This window comes from Triticum urartu, chromosome 5A (assembly GCF_056163025.1).
Source record: "Triticum urartu cultivar PI428250 chromosome 5A, HENAU_Tu73, whole genome shotgun sequence".
In the NCBI taxonomy this organism is placed as follows: domain Eukaryota; kingdom Viridiplantae; phylum Streptophyta; class Magnoliopsida; order Poales; family Poaceae; genus Triticum; species Triticum urartu.
This window is the reverse complement of record NC_141877.1, coordinates 557,308,247-557,313,927: the sequence shown is the minus strand read 5'-3', so window position 1 is coordinate 557,313,927 and position 5,681 is coordinate 557,308,247. Positions and strand designations below refer to the sequence as shown.

Below are 5,681 nucleotides of genomic sequence, written 5' to 3'. Positions count from 1 at the left end.
CTCCACGGCGATTCCCTCGACACTGGCTACCCCGACTCGACATCGACCATGGCGTTCTTCGCACGGCTACCTCGACTACGGCTACACCACCCTATGCTCTTGGCTACCTCGACATCGGCACAAAGGGTTATCATCCACTTGAGCAACTCGTCGGCTTCCTTTATAGTCAACGCGTCTGCAATGCTCCTACTACGACTGCGGGGGGATGTCAGCCCGTTGGCTGCTATTCTCTCCAGTCTGGTCGTCTGCGACGCTCCTGTTGTTCGCAACGCTACCGCTACGATTGCGCGCGGGGGGGGGGGATGTTAGAGATATATTTGGTAGTAGATATTGCCCGGGATTAGATAGATTCATTTTCATCTTATCTTTAGGAGGTGTCTTGGCCTCCAAGTCTTGTACTTAATATATACTCACCCTCAAGACTCAATAATACATCCATCATATTCCGCAACAATCCCTCTCTATCCCTTCTAACACGGCCGACCCAAACAGACAAAAACGGACAAAACCGCTGTCCGTTTGGGTCGGCGCGTTGGAGTTGCTCTAAGGGAGTTGTCACCTGAGTGACCCTGATTGTAATCTTGTAGACATGTATAGTTTGGTTCTAGGTCTAACCATGCCACACTTTGCCATACAATATTGCCACTTTTGCCTAAGGTTAGTTGTTCAAAATGAGAGCCACAAGTTGGCAAGCCTAAGGAAAAATTGCCACACTTTTGAGTGTATGTGATGTGGGACCCTAGTGTGGCTTGCCTAAGATGTGGCTTGAACCAAACACCCACCCAAATTGGTCAAACTTGCCTAACCTTAGGTGTGGGTGTGGCAACCTTAGAGCATCTCCAATAGCCACCCAATGCGCGACACGCTAAAAATCAGTTTGCAGCGTGCCGATCGCCTGCTTTGGCACGGCGGGGAGCGCTGGCTCCAGCAGCCGCGGTAAATTTAGCGCGTGTGCGTAGCTCCAGCAGGCGCGCGCTCTCGCACAAACACTCTGGACTACGGTGCATAGATATTTTACATAGACAAAATAATTCATAGCATAGATAAAAACGGTACATAGATATTTTACATAGTTCATAGCATAGATAGATAAAAGAACTACGGTGCAACAATAAAAACTACAGTGCAACTAGATAAAAACTACGGTGCAACTAGAACCTACTCCGAGTCGTCCTCATCATCACCCTTGCTGGTGTTGTCCGAGGTAGAGATCCACACGTCATCCCAACAATCATCGTCTGACGAGAAGAATGACCTCCCATCGACGTTAACGAGATCGCACTGCGATATGGCCAGTGCCTTCCGCCCACATCTATCCGCCCGCTCCGCACGACGCCTTGCCGTCCTCCCCCCCCCCCCCCCCCCCCCCAAAAAAAGGCGTTCTCGTTGGCGACGTCCTCCGGGTGGCGCTAGCGCCACTCCGCCATGGCTCGCTCGTCCTCCTCGGCGATGAGGAAGCGGCGCCGCCGCTGACGGTGTTCCTCACGGTCCTGGTTTGTTATAAGACGAGGCGGAGGGGCAACGGCATGCGCCTGCTCGCGCGTGTAGACGTCGTGGAAGTTTAGCTGCGAGCTAGGCCTCTCTAGGCGTCACGCGCCGTGTCGTATGCGGGCGGCCTCATGCACGGTCTCGAACGTGCCGAGGCTGAGGCGGACGTGCTAGACCGGTCAGCGTAGTACGCGCCGGAAGGGCGCTCGTGGACGCCGCGGTAGCCCGAAGATGCCCGGCGGCGCGTCGGTGGCGGGGCGCTGAAGCGGCGAGGAAGCAAATGAAGTGGCGAGGAAGCGGGGGAGAGCGCGCGTGGTAGTATGGATAGCCGCGTGACGAACACCGCAATTTATAGGCGCGCCGAAAGCGGTGCAACAAATTTACCGTGCGACCGCCAACTTTCTTCCCCGCGCGCAGAGGTTTACCGTACGCGCTTGTTTCCCGCCTTCGCTGAAGCACGCGAAAATTTTCCGCACGCGCTAAATAGGCATTTACCACGCGCGCGTCTTTTGACACGGCTGTTGGAGATGCTCTTAGGCTAGTCTCAAATCAAACAGCCCGTAACATCCGCTTGGATTCGGACCAAGATACGGCGAAATTGTCTCTCGGCGCCGGAGAGAACCCGCCCAAGGCGACGACGGCGGCCGGTCTACGTGATGACGCATGCGGCGGGAGGAGGGACAGGATAAAGTTGGTGCGATTTGGCCGCACGACCATGGACGACAGCAAAGGAAACGGCAGAAAAGGCGATGGTAATTGCTCCCTTTTCCCATACCGTGGCGTGCATGATCCCTCGCTTTTGGGGAGATATCGGTCGACGCGCCTTTTCTCGCGCCATCATGATCTCTGGTGACGGTGTGCCGTAGCAGCATCCGTTCGGGTTCAGACCAAGCCGATCTGACCGACCCTCGTGTCCGGAAAGGCCCATGCCTAATGACAAAATGTAATTTGAGGCATTTACATTTATTTTTTCTCCTCAATACAAGCTATCACTAGTGGGCCTCATTAAAAAATAGAAAATAAAAACTATTAAAAATGCATCTCTACTTTTTACTCTAACATTTTTAGCTTTTGTCATTGGACCACACTTTTTCTCTTTAAGCACCCACCTCCTGGAGAAGATCTCGCTTCCCTATCCGAACCTACTTTACGTCATATCCGATCCTACATGGCATGCGAGGCATCACCTTGAGGCTATGCATTGTACATGCCCTAATAATTCAACAAAGTCTAGATTGCAACGAAGGTTTTATTGCACGAAATGTTTTTCTGATTTGTTATTGCACGAAATGTTTGGTGTCATGTCGATGTCAACGGCGTCGGTTTGTTTATCTGGAGTATTTGCCAAAACGAAGATTCTGTTAAGAAATAAAATATGTGATCAATTATATGGGAGGGATGTCTTTAAGAATGTTGGGGAAAAGGTGTCTCCCCAACATACCCCTTTAGTCTGTATATAAATGGGTCTTCCACATTGCAATAGACTAACAGAATTATTTGTGTCTCTCCTTTGTCTCCTTTACTTTGATATTACAACACGTTATCAGCACTTTCGTTCTCCGCTAAGAACAGGCCACCACAGCAAGGCATGGCGGAGCGACATGACACTCACCAGCGCATGTCATGGCGACGGCGTCCTTCGACTTGGAGGAGGTGTCACTAGCCAGGCATTGACGGCGTGCGGCCACGTAACGGCGAGATGCGCTGCGACACGGCCTCGACACCCGGCAACGACAACGAGAAAAGCAACTCCGACCACTACGCTCATCGCTGTCCGGGAGAGATTTTCCTTGAGAAAGAAAAGGGAAATAAGGTGCTCCTTCTCCGATTTTGTTTCTGCAAACAACGTATGCTTTAACAGGGAATGGGAAGGATAAGAGAACAGAAGAACACGGGGGTTGGCATCATCAATAGATCAAAGGAACGAAGCCTTCAACGCTCGGATCGAGCGTGTATGTAGTACTCCAAGCAAGAATTTGGGGAACTACTTACCGTATGTACGTCGTGGCGGCAGCGGGCTCACTTGACTGGTTGGCGGAGGAGCAACAGCGGTTTCTCACCCGCAGGGTCCGCCTGCTCGGACGGCCCTGTCCCAATGCTCCAGGAGACAGGGCGCAGCGCCGCCGATGCATGGATACAGAGCGGACGTCGTCCGTGGCGCATGGCTAGGTGTCACTGGCAACTCGCGCGGCGCGCATCGTCGCATCGAAAGATCGGTGGCTCGCGGCTCAGCATCCAGCGCGCGGCCAGACGCAGACTCGTCCTCCCAGACGGAGGCAACGGCTGCGCACCGACCCCTACGGAGAGGGGGCGTCAGACTGCTCGGTGCAAGGCCCGGGTTCCGGCGTGGATGCCGTGTCGTTGGTGGCGTGCGGCTGCTGGTACCCAGGCGCGAAGGCGCAGCATATCACGCGGCGACATCAACCGCAGCACACTGGTCCTCGTGACCGGCGGCGGTGCACTGGAACTCATAACCAGAGTTGCGCCACCAGGGCTGTCGGCTTGGCCTCCCAGGGAGGAGGGGTGCCAGACAGCACGCACGGCGGCGACGCCTCTCCACGGTGGTGCACGGGTAACCGGCGCAGCGGTTATTCCCAAAGGGAATTGGTAACCGCACACACGGGAAGAAATTGGGGATTTTCTTATCCTTTGGTGATTTTGCAAATCGGCTCTTGGAGTTATGATAATCCCTTATAAGTCTCTGCAATTTCTGATTCAGCTTATCATATCTTTCGCTTTAGCTCTTCGGTTTTATCACTAATAGCCCTTGGCTTCAGAGCAAAGATGTGGAGTAGACCGGTCTTGTTCAATTGCATAATAATTAAATATGCATCATTTTACATCATGTAAAATGACTGTATAAGACCATAGGTCTTATTGTATTACGTGAGTAATACTGTTGCAAAGCAATATGTTGACTCCATTATTCAAATGGATTATGGAATTTGCTTGCAAAATTTTGGAAAACAAAAGGTGGTACAGTGTATGATATTGCATGACTAGGTTATGTCTACACACCTTATGTCAACAAACCGATATGACAATTTTCAAATCTGCACACAACTTATGGACTGGTTAAGCCAATGTATAACTTTGTTCACAACTAAGAGGTCTATGTCACCGTGTGGCGACCACCTTCAATGTGCTTTAATTAACACAAGGTTGTGCAAAGTACCATAAGGGTGAGGTTTACACCACTTGGTGCTGATTACCTCTGTGTGTTCTACAAATATGATCTACACCATGTTATGGTGACTATCTATTTGTAGAAAGTCATATTATGGGTCGTTTAGGCTTTTCCTAGACCTTTATGTGGATTTAGCACATCATAGTAACGAAATAATTTTTTGTTTGGAGCTATGATGTTTGCATTATTGATGACTACCTTCATGATGTTTTTCCAAATACTTGTCAATTTCATGGCATTTGTTATTGGTTGTGACTATAGTGTCACATACTCCATCAGAAGATGAATCCAAGGCATTGGTGACTATGCTACATATTATGCTACGAAGAGAATTATGCAAAACACTTGCATATTTTGGTGATTACCTTCCATGCATACACACCTTATGAGACGCCATCATAGCTATGAATTAAGTTTATGCACAACTGAGAGGTTTACGCCATTTTTATGGTGATTACCTTCATCTTTGATAGATAACATAAGGTTGTGGAGGCTATGATCAATGGGAACTGTCCATAAGAGTGAGGCACCACTAGGTGGTCGACTACCTCTATGTGTTTTAAGAAAATCAAAGGTTTGTCTTTTTTGAGGTGACTAACTTTACTTGGAAGATCCACACCACACTATGGTGTTCTTCTAGAAGGCTTGCCCTGTGGGTCACTAAGAATCACCATCACCATGATTATGCTTAGCCATAGCATTTTCATCCTACTTAATTTACTGAAGGTAAATTAATGCATGAGAATATCATGCAACATATGGCTGATCTTTTTGGAAAGGAAATGCGATAAGGTGACATTTGGTGGGAGTAACTATTTAAGATGGGTCATGGACATTAAAGATTTCATCGACCTGCAGCCTTGTCTGCACAGAAACTCCACCTGTAGAAAATGTCATGGCTATCTAAGAATATGCATATTTGCATTTATGTGCCATCGCAATGGCTCGGTTCTCAAACTGAGTATGTAATGGATGATGAATATCCATTTTCCCTTTGAGCCTTCAT

General features: G+C 49.4%; 1 pseudogene; it reads right to left on the bottom strand.

Annotated features, from left to right (window-relative positions):
- Positions 1–684: 684 nt before the first annotated feature.
- LOC147972840 (uncharacterized) lies at positions 685–1,837 on the bottom strand (annotated as a pseudogene).
- Positions 1,838–5,681: the final 3,844 nt, after the last annotated feature.